Raw genomic sequence first — 14,626 nt, forward strand, 5'->3', positions numbered from 1 at the left:
ATATGGTGGATTACATTGATAGATTTTCTAATGTTGAACCATCCCTGCATTCCTGGAATGAAGCCTACTTGATCATGGTGGATGATTTTTCTGATGTGTTCTTGAATCCGGTTTGCAAGTATTTTATTGAGTATTTTTGCATCAATGTTCATGAGGGAAATTGGTCTATAGTTCTCTTTCTTAGTTGTGTCTTTGTGTGGCTTGGGTATCAAGGTAATTGTAGCCTCGTAGAAAGAGTTTGGCAGTGAGCCTCCTGCTTCTATAGTGTGGAATACTTTGACGAGTATTGGAATGAGCTCTTCTTTGAATTTCTGGTAGAATTCTGCACTGAAGCCATCTGGGCCTGGGCTTTTTTTGTTTGGGAGACTTTTGATGACTGCTTCTATTTCATTAGGGGTTATAGGTCTGTTTAGATTATTTATCTGTTCTTGATTTAGGTTTGGCAAGTGATATCTATCCAGGAAATTGTCCATTTCCTTTAAATTTTCAAATTTTGTGGAGTACAGATTTTCAAAGTATGCCCTGATGATTCTCTTGATTTCCTCAGAGTCCGTTGTTATGTCCCCTTTCTCATCCCTGATTTTGTTAATTAGCATGTTCTCTCTCTGTCTTTTGGTTAGTTTGGACAGAGGTTTGTCTATTTTGTTGATTTTCTCAAAGAACCAACTCTTTGTTTCATTGATTCTTCTCAATGTTTTCCTGGTTTCTACTTGATTGATTTCAGCCCTCAATTTGATTATTTCCTGGCGTCTGCTCCTCCTGGGGAGTTTGCTTCTTTTTGTTCTAGAACATTCAGCTGTGCTATTAATTCTCTAGTATGACTGTTCTCCAGTTTTTTCATGTGGGCACTTAGTGCTATAAACTTTCCTCTCAGCACTGCTTTCAAAGTGTCCCATAAGTTTGTGTATGTTGTGTCTTCATTCTCATTGAAATCGAGGAAGTCTTTAATTTCTTTTTTTATTTGTTCCTTTACCCAGGGATGGTGCAATTGTGCATTGTTCAATCTCCATGAGTTTGTAGGGTTTCTGCGATTTGTGTTATTGTTGAATTCTAATGTTAATGCATGGTGGTCTGATAAGATGCAGGGGGTTATTCCAATTTTTTTGTATCTGTGGAGATTTGCTATGTTTCCTATTATGTGGTCAATTTTAGAGAAGGTTCCATGTGGTGCCGAGAAGAAGGTATATCCCTTTGTATTTGGGTGGAATGTTCTATAGATGTCTGTTAAACCCAGTTGGGTCATAACTTCTATTAATTCTTTTGTTTCTTTGTTAAGTTTCTGTCTGGAGGTCCTATCTAGCGGTGAGAGCGGAGTGTTGAAGTCTCCTACTATTAGTGTGTGAGATTTTATGTGCATTTTGAGCTTTAGTAATGTTTCTTTCACGAATGTAGGTGCCTTTGTATTTGGGGCGTAGATATTTAAAATCGAGACTTCGTCTTGATGTATTTTTCCTTTGATGAATATGAAGTGCCCTTCTTCATCTCTTTTGATTGATTTTAATTTGAAGTCTAATTTGTTAGATATTAGGATTGCTACGCCCGCTTGTTTCTTGGGGCCGTTTGATTGGAAGATCTTTTCCCAGCCCTTTACTCTGAGATAACGTCTGTCTTTGGTGTTGAGATGTGTTTCTTGTATGCAGCAGAAGGAAGGGTTCTGTCTTCGTATCCATTCTGCTAGTCTGTGTCTTTTTATAGGTAAGTTGAGGCCATTGACATTGAGGGATATTAATGACCATTGATTGGTGATCCTTGTTTGCGCTTGCGCTTGATTTATTGTTAGTGAAGTTATTTTGTGTAGTTTCTCCTCCCTTTTTCTTTTAGTGTTTTGTAAAGTATGATTCTATATTGCCTGTGTCTTTGTGAATGTAGTTATCTTCCTTGGCTCTAGGTTTTCCTTCTAGCATTTTCTGTAGAGCTGGATTCATGGATACGTATTGTTTAAATCTGGCTTTGTCATGGAATATTTTGTTTTCTCCATCTATGGTAATTGAGAGCTTTGCTGGATATAGTAGTCTGGGCTGGCATCCTTGTTCCCTTAGCGTTTGTAGGACATCTGACCAGGATCTTCTGGCTTTCATCGTTTCCATTGAGAAGTCAGGTGTAATTCGGATAGGTCTGCCTTTGTATGTTACTTGGCCTTTTTCTTTAGCTGCTCTTAATATTTTCTCTTTGCTCTGTAGGTTTGATGTTTTGATTATTATATGGCGAGGTGACTTCTTCTTCTGGTCAAGCCTATTTGGTGTTCTGTAAGATTCTTGTACTTTCATAGGCATATCTTTCTTTAGGTTAGGGAAGTTTTCTTCTATGATTTTGTTGAATATGTTTTCTGTACCTTTAAGTTGAAGTTCTTCACCTTCTTCTATACCTATTATTCTCAGGTTTGGCTTCTTCACGGTGTCCCATATTTCCTGGATATTTTGTGTTAAGGATTTGTTGGTTTTGAGATTTTCTTTGGTTGACAATGCTATGTCCTCTAATGAGTCTTCAACCCCTGAGATTCTCTCTTCTATCTCTTGTATTCTATTGGTGATGCTTGCATCTGTGATTCCAGACCGTTTACCGAGCTTTTCTATTTCCAGCATCCCTTCATTCTGTGTTTTCTTTATCGTTTCTATTTCAGCTTTCAATCCTTCAACTGTTTGAGCTGTTTCCTTAATTTTCTTGGTTGTTTTTTCTTGGTGCTCTTTGGATTCTTTGAGAGATTTGTTTATTTCTTGAATTTTTCCCCCCATTTCATGGATTTTTTTGTTTGTTTTTTCTTCTATTTCTTTAAGGGATTTCCTCGTTTCTTCCTTGAGGCTCTCCATCATCTTCATGAAATAATTTTTAAGGTCTGTCTCCTCTTCTTCATCTATGTAGTGCTTTTCAGGTCTTGCTGGTGTTGGATCCCTGGATTCTGGTGGGGTCGTGTTGGTGTTTCTATTGCTGAGTGATCTCTTATTCTGTCTTCTTCCCATCTCTTCTTCCAGTGGGTGCTGGTGGGGGCTTTCTGTCTCCACTGGTCTCCTTCTTTACTGCAGCTGAAGCTGAAGCTGGCCTCGCTGGGGTTGGGGTCTTAGAGGGGCTGATCTCTTTCCTGTGTGGGCGGCTCTTCTGAAGCTGGGCTCGCGGGGTTGGGGTCTTGGGGAGCTGATCTCTTTCCTGTGTGGGCGGCTCTTCTGGAAGCCGGGAGCGGCCCCGAAGATGGAGGGGGATGGGTGATGGGCGGGTGGTCCCAGCCAGAGACCCAATCTCACCTGAAGCTGGGCTCGCTGGGTTGGGGTCTTGGAGGAGCTGATCTCTTTCCTGTGTGGGCGGCTCTTCTGGAAGCCGGGAGCGGCCCCGAAGATGGAGGGGGATGGGTGATGGGCGGGTGGTCCCAGCCGGGGACCCAATCTCACCTGAAGCTGGGCTCGCTGGGTTGGGGTCCTTTATTCAATTTTTTAAATAGCTTGTTTTACATGTCAATCCCAGTTCCCTCTCCCTCCCCTCCTTCCGCACTCCTCTTCCCCCCCACCCTCCCACCCTATTGCCAAATCCTTCCACATAGGGGATATCTAGAGTCTGTCATTTTGCTCTGGGTAGGGTCCAGGTACTCCCCTAAGAGTCCAGGCTGAGAGAGCATCCCTCTTTGTGCTATAGGCACATGAAGACTGTTTGTCTACCAGGGATAGACACTGATCCACAGCTCAGGGCCCCATAGGTTGCCCAGGCCTTCTCACTGACACTCACATTTGGGGGGTCCAGATAAGTCCCATGCTGGCCTCCCCACTGTCAGTCTGGGGTCCAAGAGCTCTCCCCTGTTCAGATCAGCTATCTCTGCTGGTTTTGCCAGCCCATTCTTTGCCAATTTGCTCATCACTCCTCTCTCTCTGTCACTGGGTCCCTTTGGTTCAGTTCAGTGATTAATTGTGTGTTTGCCTCTGCTTCCATCAGTCACAGGATGAAGGCTCCCGGATGGTTATAGACATCAAGTTCATTATCAGGAATGGGCATTCGAGGTGATCTCTCCACTATTGCTTAGCTTGCCAATTGGTGTTATCCCTTTAGATCACTCCAGGTCGCTCTGGTGCCTGATCTGTATTCGATCCTATGATTCCCTCTTCCCCCTATTCTAGCCCCAACCAATCTACTTCCTGTTCCCCCATGACCAACTCTCTTCCTCTTCACCCCCTCTCTTCTTCCCAGGTCCCACTCCTCCCCACCCCTCGCCGTGTTCCCCATCCATTCAGGGTATCTTGTCTCCATCCTCTTCTCTTGGGTACTATGCATATATGCATATCTTTTAGGTTCTTTCCTGTTTCCCAGACTCTCTATCAGTGGAAGTGCAGACTGGCACTATCCTGATCCATGTCTAAAATCCATATATGAGTGAGTACATACCATGTTTGTCTTTTTGCGACTGGGTTACCTCACTCAGGATGGTTTCTTCCAGTGCTATCCATTTCCCTGCGAATTTCAAGATTCCATTGTTTTTTTCTGCTGAGTAATACATCATTGTGTAAATGTACCACATTTTCTCTATCCACTCTTCAGTTGAGGGGCATCTAGGTTGCTTCCAGGTTCTGGCTATTACAAATAATGCTGCTATGAACATACTGGAGCAGATGCCCTTGTTGTATGAACCTGCCTTATTTGGATATATGCCTAAGAGTGGAATTGCTGGGTCTAGTGGTATATTAATGAAAGACCCTGGCCCAGTCTAAACAGGCAGCTGAGGCTTATGGAAAATTCCGTTTCCCCCACAATTGAATAGTCATTGCTATCAGAAGGGAGCTCTGCCCAAGGATACAGGCTGCTGGGTATCTGCTGAGACCAGATGGCCAGCCCAGCAAGATTGGGCAAGCACAGAGACCTATTGTTCCTCAGATAGGGCCAAGGCCGAGACTTGAGTTCCAAGCTAAACCTCAATTGCCCTCGTTCTGAGCCCCAGCCTCATTTAAATTGCCCAATCAGGGTCCTGTTACTAGGCTTCTCGCTGCTGTACTGCGCTTTTTGCTATAAAAGAACCCCTGAGTCCCCAGCTCGGGGCTCTCAGTTCCCGAGACTGAGACGCCCCGGGTACCCGTGTATTATCAATAAAGCCTCTTGCTGTTGCATCCAAGCTCGTGGTCTCGTTGTTCCTTGGGTTCGGGTCTCCCTTCCGTGAAAGTATCCCTCTTGGGGTCTTTCATTAATTCCCAATTTCCTGAGGAATCTCCATACTGATTTCCAAAGAGGCTGTATGAGTCGGCACTCCCACCAGCAGTGGAGGAGTGTTCCTCTCTCTCCACATCCTCTCCAGCATAAATTGTCTTCGGTGTTTTTGATTTTAGCCATTCTGACAGGAGTAAGATGGTATCTCAGAGTTGTTTTGATTTGCATTTCCCTGATGGCTAAGGATGTTGAGCACTTTCTTAAGTGTCTCTTGGCCATTTTAGCCTCCTCTACTGAGAATTCTCTATTTAGCTCTGTACCCCACCTTTTAATTGGATCCTTTGGTGTTTGGGAGACTTGTTTCTTGAGTTCTTTGTAAATTTTGGAGATTAGCCCTCTGTCAGATGTAGGGTTAGTGAATATCTTTTCCCATTCTGTGGCCTGCCTTTTTGTCTTTTTGACTGTCCTTTGCCTTACTGAAGCTTTTTAGTTTCAGAAGGTCCCATTTGTTAATTGTCGATCTCAGTGCCTGTGCCACTGGTGTTATGTTTAGGAAGTGGTCTCCTGTACCAACTCGTTGAAGAGTATCTCCCACTTTCTCTTCTAAAAGTTTCAGTGTGGCTGGATTTATGTTGAGATCTTTGATCCATTTGGACTTAAGTTTTGTACAAGGTGATAAACATGGATCTATCTGCAGTCTTCTGCCTACCAGTACCCAGTTATGCCAGCACCATTTGTTGAAGATGCTTTCTTTTTTCCATTGTACAGTTTTAGAGATCTATCTGCAGTCTTCTGCCTACCAGTACCCAGTTATGCCAGCACCATTTGTTGAAGATGCTTTCTTTTTTCCATTGTACAGTTTTAGATTCTTTGTCAAAAATCAAGTGTTCATAGGTGTGTGGGTTAAAATTAGGGCTTTCAATTCGGTTCCATTGGTCTACCTGCCTATTTTTGTGCCAATACCAAGCTGTTTTCAGGACTATAGCTCTATAATAGAGCTTGAAGTCAGGTATGGTGATGCCTCCTGAAGTTCCTTTATTGTATAGGGATGTTTTGGCTATCCTGGGCCTTTTGTTTTTCCATATAAAGTTGACTAATGTTCTTTCCAAGTCCTTGAAGAATTGTGATGGAATTTTGATAGGGATTGCATTGAATCTGTAGACTGCTTTTGGCAAGATTGCCATTTTTATTATGTTGATCCTACCAATCCAAGAGCATGGGAGATCTTTCCATTTTCTGGTATCTTCTTTGATTTCTTTCTTTAAAGACACAAAGTTCTTGATATACAGGTCTTTAATTTCCTTGGTTAACATTATCCCCAGATATTTGATGCTATTTTTGGCTATTGTAAAGGGTGATGTTTCTCTGATTTCTTTCTCAGTCACTTCATCATCTGTATATAATAGGGCCACTGATTTTTTTGAGTTTACCTTGTATCCTGCCACATTACTGAAGGTGTTTATCAGCTCTAGGAGTAACCTTGCGGAGTTTTTTGGGTCACTTATGTAAACTATCATATCATCTGCAAATAGTGAAAGTTTGACTTCTTCTTTTCCTATTTGTATCCCCTTTATCTCCTTTTGTTGTCTTATTGCTGTAGCTAGAACTTCAAGTACAATATTGAAGAGATATGGAGAGAGTGGACAGCCTTGTCTTGTTCCTGATTTTAGAGGAGTTGCTTTGAGTTTCTCTCCATTTAGTTTGATGTTAGCTGTTGGTTTACTGTATATTGCTTTTATTATATTCAGGTACATTGCTGTTATCCCTGATCTCTCTAGGACCTTTATCATGAAGGGGTGCTGGATTTTGTCAAAGGCTTTTTCAGCATCTAGTGAGATGATCATGTGGTTTTTCTTTCGCAGATTGTTAATATGGTGGATTACATTGATAGATTTTCTAATGTTGAACCATCCCTGCATTCCTGGGATAAAGCCTACTTGATCATGGTGGATGATTTTTCTGATGTGTTCTTGAATCCGGTTTGAGAGTATTTTATTGAGTATTTTTGCATCAATGTTCATGAGGGAAATTGGTCTATAGTTCTCTTTCTTAGTTGTGTCTTTGTGTGGCTTGGGTATCAAGGTAATTGTAGCCTCGTAGAAAGAGTTTGGCAGTGAGCCTCCTGCTTCTATTGTGTGGAATACTTTGAGGAGTATTGGAATTAGCTCTTCTTTGAATTTCTGGTAGAATTCTGCACTGAAGCCATCTGGGCCTGGGCTTTTTTTATTTGGGAGACTTTTGATGACTGCTTCTATTTCATTAGGGGTTATAGGTCTAAACAGATTGTTTATCTCTTCTTGATTTAGTTTTGGCAAGTGATATCTATCCAGGAAATTGTCCATTTCCTTTAAATTTTCAAATTTTGTGGAGTACAGATTTTCAAAGTATGCCCTGATGATTCTCTGAATTTCCTCAGAGTCTGTTGTTATGTCCCCTTTTTCATCCCTGATTTTGTTAATTAGCATGCTCTCCCTCTGTCTTTTGGTTAGTTTGGACAGAGGTTTATCTATTTTGTTGATTTTCTCAAAGAACCAACTCTTTGTTTCATTGATTCTTCTCAGTGTTTTTCTGGTTTCTACTTGATTGATTTCAGCCCTCAATTTGATTATTTCCTGGTGTCTGCTCCTCCTGGGGGAGTTTGCTTCTTTTTGTTCTAGAACATTCAGCTGTGCTATTAATTCTCTAGTATGACTGTTCTCCAGTTTTTTCATGTGGGCACTTAGTGCTATAAACTTTCCTCTCAGGACTGCTTTCCAAGTGTCCCATAAGTTTGTGTATGTTGTGTCTTCATTCTCATTGAAATTGAGGAAGTCTTTCATTTCTTTTTTTATTTGTTCCTTTACCCAGGGATGGTGCAATTGGGCATTGTTCAATCTCCATGAGTTTGTAGGGTTTCTGCAATTTGTGTTATTGTTGAATTCTAATGTTAATGCATGGTGGTCTGATAAGATGCAGGGGGTTATTCCAATTTTTTTGTATCTGTGGAGATTTGCTATGTTTCCTATTATGTGGTCAATTTTAGAGAAGGTTCCATGTGGTGCCAAGAAGAAGGTATATCCCTTTGTATTTGGGTACAATGTTCTATAGATGTCTGTTAAACCCAGTTGGGTCATAACTTCTATTAGTTCTTTTGTTTCTTTGTTAAGTTTCTGTCTGGAGGTCCTGTCTAGTGGTGAGAGTGGAGTCTTGAAGTCTCCTACTATTAGTGTATGAGATTTTATGTGCATTTTGAGCTTTAGTAATGTTTCTTTCACAAATGTAGGTGCCTTTGTATTTGGGGCGTAGATGTTTAAAATTGAGACTTCATCTTGATGTATTCTTCCTTTGATGAATATGAAGTGCCCTTCTTCATCTCATTTGATTGATTTTAATTTGAAGTCTAATTTGTTAGATATTAGGATTGCTACACCCACTTGTTTCTTGGGACCGTTTGATTGGAAGATCTTTTCCCAACCCTTTACTCTGAGATAACGTCTGTCTTTGATCTTGAGATGTGTTTCTTGTATGCAGCAGAAGGAAGGGTTCTGTCTTCGTATCCATTCTGCTAGTCTGTGTCTTTTTATAAGCAAGTTGAGGCCGTAAACATTGAGGGATATTAATGAACATTGATTGGTGATCCTTGTTTGTGCTTGATTTATTGTTAGTGAAGTTATTTTGTGTAGTTTCTCCTCCCTTTTTCTTTTGGTGTTTTGTAAAGTGTGATTATATATTGCCTGTGTCTTTGTGAATGTAGTTATCTTTCTTGGCTCTAGGTTTTCCTTCTAGCATTTCCTGTAGAGCTGGATTCATGGATACGTATTGTTTAAATCTGGCTTTGTCATGGAATATTTTGTTTTCTCCAGCTATGGTAATTGAGAGCTTTGCTGGATATAGTAGTCTGGGCTGGCATCCTTGTTCCCTTAGCATTTGTAGAACATCTGTCCAGGATCTTCTGGCTTTCATCGTTTCCATTGAGAAGTCAGGTGTAATTCGGATAGGTCTGCCTTAGTATGTTACTTGGCCTTTTTCTTTAGCTGCTCTTAATATTTTCTCTTTACTCTGTAGGTTTGATGTTTTGATTATTATATGGCGAGGTGACTTCTTTTTCTGGTCGAGCCTATTTGTTGTTCTGTAAGATTCTTGTACTTTCATAGGCATATCTTTCTTTAGGTTAGGGAAGTTTTCTTCTATGATTTTGTTGAATATGTTTTCTGTACCTTTAAATTGAATTTCTTCACCTTCTTCTATACCTATTATTCTCAGGTTTGGCTTCTTCACGGTGTCCCATATTTCCTGGATATTTTGTGTTAAGGATTTGTTGGTTTTGAGATTTTCTTTGGTTGATGACTCTATATCCTCTAATGAGTCTTCAACACCTGAGATTCTCTCTTCTATCTCTTGTATTCTATTGGTGATACTTGCATCTGCAGTTACTGATCGTTTACCCAGCTTTTCTATTTCCAGCATCCCTTCATTCTGTGTTTTCTTTATCGTTTCTATTTCAGCTTTCGATCCTGCAACTGTTTGAGTTCTTTCCTTAATTTTTTTGGTTGTTCTTTCTTGGTGCTCTTTAGATTCTTTGAGAGATTTGTTTATTTCTTGATTTTCCCCCCATTTCATGGATTTTTTGTTTGTTTTTTCTTGTATTTCTTTAAGGGATTTCCTCGTTTCTTTTTTGAGGGTCTCCATCATCTTCATGAAATAATTTTTAAGGTCTGTCTCCTCTTCTTCGTCTATGTAGTGCTTTTCGGGTCTTGCTGGTGTTGGATCCTTGGATTCTGGTGGGGTCATGTTGGTGTTTCTATTGCTGAGTAATCTCTTATTCTGTCTTCTTCCCATCTCTTCTTCCAGTGGGTGCTGGTGGGGTCTTTCCGTCTCCACTGGTTGTAGCTCCAATTGACGCTGTAACGATAAGCGACACACAATTACTGAAAGTAAAACTAAGTATTTATTGTAGAAATTACTCACAAGATACCAAACAAGTAACCCAGATGAGCCAAGCAGTTTTCCGCTGCCAAACCGGAAGCCGAACTCCAGGAAAAGAGCCCAAAGCTTTTTCTTAATAGCTAAGTAGAAACATATCTGTCTCCTTCATCTATCAGCGACAAAAAAGATACCACCAACAAAGGAACAATAATGACTCATTATAAGAAAGAAAAGTAAATAATATTCTATGTTAATATATTAACATATCTCTGTTGTATAACTGTCAAAATAATGTCAATATGCTTCATGTTCATTATTTTAATGGATAGCAAGTTACTAGTGACAATTATTATTTTTACAAAGTGCACTACTCAATGTCCAAAGGAAAAATAATATGAAGATGTTTCCATCCCTTTTCTAAGAATCACAGAGTTTTGATCTGGATACCTCTTTCCCCACCAGAAGAAGGTTTCATTAGAAACTTAGACTGTTTTGGTTTCCATTTCTACATGTCAACATCATGAAGAATAACTCACTCATGTACAAGGATGTATTTTTCAGTGGAAAACAGAGTAAACAACTAAATGGCTGATAAACTATCCCATCTGTCCCCGTCTTTCACATAATGAAGCTTTTTTCATTTAAGATGCAACACAAGCTAAACATGGATAAATTCATGTTGCTTATTTAATGTTTTCATCAGGTAGGTCAGAATGGCCCCTAAAATCCTTCTGAAGATGTATTTATTTCATCCTTTAAAGTTAAATGTGATGTTCTAGACAGTGCCTAAGAGTAACTTCTTTCTACATAACTCAGCTGTAATTGAATTTTCCCATAAAATCTAGGTAAACAATAATATTAGAAAAAATTGTCCATACAGTTTAATCCTACCATTCTCTCAAAATATCAGACCTGTGACTTTAGATTTTGTCAGTCCGGTACTTGTTAAGACAAAGACAGCTTTAAGACCCTCAGTGCCTGTTGAGTCTTAAAAGCTTATCCTAACCATTGATTGATTATTATAATTTCAAAACCTTGGAGCCTCTGAAATGCTTAGAAAAAGAGACTGCATTCTACTTCCTGTAAAACTACCAATTGTCACTTGTTTGATTATGTTATTGACGCCCCTTCACTTACTTTAGGACCTATCTGCCAAAAGGGTTTATTTGATCTTTTTTGATTTTCTGTTTTGTTTTGTTTTTTCTCCCTGCTCTATATATCTGAGGTCTCTTACCTGCTGACTTTTGATTCATAGTACAGCAGCTACTTTGTTGCAGTGATTATCTGAAAAACATTATTGCAGCTACTGAAATATATGTGTCATCTTTTTAATCCTCACAGTTTTAAAAGTTCTATCTGTTTGAAAGATACATCACATAATATTGTAAATGTACTAGAAGACTTAAGTCCTTCGAGGGCAATTATTGTTTTATGTATCAAAATAAAACGTTCATGTATCTTTAATCAAATACTTAACATGCCCAAATAAAATCTAGCAAGTAGCACTAAAACTCCCAAACTGTAATCTTGAATATTTTCAATATTTTTAAGTCGTGAGAATGACCAGATTAAGATCCTCTTCTGTAATTAATGGAGTGTCAAAGTACACACACACTCACACACAAAAAAAAACCATATAATGTGTGCGCATGCACACACATGCAAGCACCCTCCTAATAGGAGTTTTAGTTTAAAATTTAAAATTATCCAGATAATTCCTTTTGATTTTTCCACTTCAAGCTCCAAGAATAATTACCAATGAATACCCTTTATTGCTAAAAAGAATACTCCAGTGAGGTACAGCTTCCAGTAGTTACATTCCAAACAAAGTCACTCTTGCCAACGACATTGACCTTACTTCATTCTCAAAATTGCTAAGAGTATCAGTCGCATTGTTAAATCTTCAGTGCTTTGGGATATATCCAGCTTGTCAACAAGCACTTCTGAAAAAGCATTTGTACACTCATGATGCCTATAGTTCAGTATTTGAAAATGAAAACGATGTTTAAAGCATCAAAGAAGCAAAAAATAAAGTATCTGAGTAGCTGAGAGCATGAAAAATGCATAAGGCAATTCAAATTTAAATTCCTATACTGAATTAACAATCATGTGACTTTAACATAAACTTATTTCACAATTTCCCTAAGATTGAACTATAACAAGTGATTCAAATAATGAATGGCCTAAACTGGCTTGAGTTTCTTTCAAGAGGCCAAAGGCAGTAAACCTATGCCACTCACTCCCCCAGTTATTTATTGCTAAATAGGAAACAAATTACAAACCTTAGTGCCATAAATTAGCAAACTGATGATTTCCCAGAAATCAAGGGATCGGACTTCAGAGAGCATTCAGAATGAATGGATTAGTTCTGATCTCTGTGTCAGGCACATACTGGAAAGACACAAAGCTTAGAACTTTGACATCCACTGAACAGCCTCATGCATGCCTAGTGGCTAGCCCAATGACAGCTCCTGGTCACATAGTGACTGAGATCATGCTGAGGATGACAGCTCTTGCAAAGGCATCCATCCCTTTCGAGTGACTGAGCTTCACCTTCACTGTAGCATCAGGACTGCCTTCCAGGAATAAGCACACCCAAATATTTACCTGTCTTACTCTCTCAGTGGCCCCTTCTTACTAACTTCCACTGCAGATATTGCACTTGGATTTAATGGGATAAAAAGTATACTTTGACCAAAAAGCATGTGGCCAGGGAGCTAGCCTAAAAATCCACCATTTCATTTACAAGCAATCAATATTCTTCTGCATGGTACATTCCATCCTGGTCTTTGTTTATTTGCCTGTTTATCATTTGACTTTGGGGACAATGTGTTTATATCTAAGCTCAAGCAATGATAAATTTTGAGATATGTATTGTAAGGGGACTTATATTAAGCTTAGGAAGGAACACTTCTAAAGTGTTCTAGATAAACAACTTGAAGCCTAGTAATAGTGAAGGGCATAGATGAGGTGAAGGGGCTTGGAGTGCAATCTTCACCAATAATCATATAGTAACTTGGGCAATTGCGACACTGCAGTATTCTCTTCTGAGTGATGATTCCAATATCTGGTTTTCTGTTAAGAAGTCTCAACATGCTAATATGAGTTAAATTCTTAGAATAGAATCTAAAACATTTTAAGCACTATAATCTGACAAATCAGGTCACAGGATAATTACTTTAAATTGACACAACAAAAATAACAAATAACCAAAGAAGGGTTTTGTATTTAAACCGATACTGGCTGTATGTTTTACTTTGTGAGAATCCCTTTCCAGTGGTGCAGATTGGGCATCTGATCTGGCAAAGATGTCACAAGTAGCAAATCTTACTTTTTCAAGAAGAAATATTACAGTTAACGAGTGAGCTAAGACATTCACAATGATAGTGAGCATTGGAAAGGAGATCAGTTATGCCCAGCTCCACCTTCTGATAAAATAAGTATGCATTCAGAAATAAGGACAGAAGGATGTGATCCATTTCTTCTCCTCTAAGGCAGCTACACAGATTTCTCCACTGGTGAATTTGCAATTAAAATAGCCTCTATCCCAGGCACAACTATTCAACTTTATCAGCTCTCTGCACTCTGTCCATTACATAAGCCTCATGGAAATAAATGACATTCCCTCATGCTACCATTCCTACCACATCAACTGTCATTGTAAATTGCAAGAGATTAAGAAACCTCTGAGCAGTGAATTTTCTGATATTTTCAGAGTAAATAAATTGCAGCAAGAAAAATTAACTTCCTCTATCAAAGGAGAGTTATCAGTATTCCTCCCCAAATTGAGAGCAATTCTATCCATGGTGCTACACATAAACATTGTATAATGCGTTTAAGATTCAAAATTCTATGAACTAATACTTGGTGCAAACATTTATTGTCAAGGAAAACAGACCAGAAGTTTTTCCTGTGAGAAACCCAATATGTACAAAAAATGAAATTGAGGTATAGGCATTTGAAGAGAATTTTTTTTGAAAATTCTGTTCCAGTGGACACAAACATACCATAGCAAGGTGAAGGATAATATTTTCCTAACAAAATATATATTCCTCCCAAGTGCTCACTTTTGAAAGAAATAAATATACATTGTGGGTTCATAATGGGTTGGATAGTCATAAAGTACTGTGAATAAAATACAGAACAAAACCAGAAACTATCTCTATTCATATGGAGCATAGTCTAGTTCCAGTTGGAAGGTTATACAATCAACAATTATATAAGTAGGCAAAAGCTTCCAGTTTTCTAAATCGGGCAAAGTCAACCCAAGAGAGGTGTTTTCTCTAGTTAGGAGGGTCTACACGTTAACAGAAAGTTAACTTGAGAAATAGCCTGTGGAGGACTGAATGGCTCCAGGAGAGTGGGAAACACAGTGAAAGCCCTAAGAATGGAGGGATTTGATGTGTGGCAGAGTCAGAATTGCCAGTGGAGGAGCAGCCAAAGACTTGGGAGAGCAAGGCTAACAAGCTTACACACAGGGAAGAACTAGATCACACAGTAGATAGTTATATAGTTTCCATTTATTTATTTATTTTCTAAGTTAGTTTGCAAGCTCTTAGATATCACTGTGGCCATTTATGATAGAGTATGTTTAAACAACTTATTT

Source organism: Mesocricetus auratus, unplaced genomic scaffold (genome assembly GCF_017639785.1).
Source record: "Mesocricetus auratus isolate SY011 unplaced genomic scaffold, BCM_Maur_2.0 Super-Scaffold_100011, whole genome shotgun sequence".
NCBI lineage: Eukaryota > Metazoa > Chordata > Mammalia > Rodentia > Cricetidae > Mesocricetus > Mesocricetus auratus.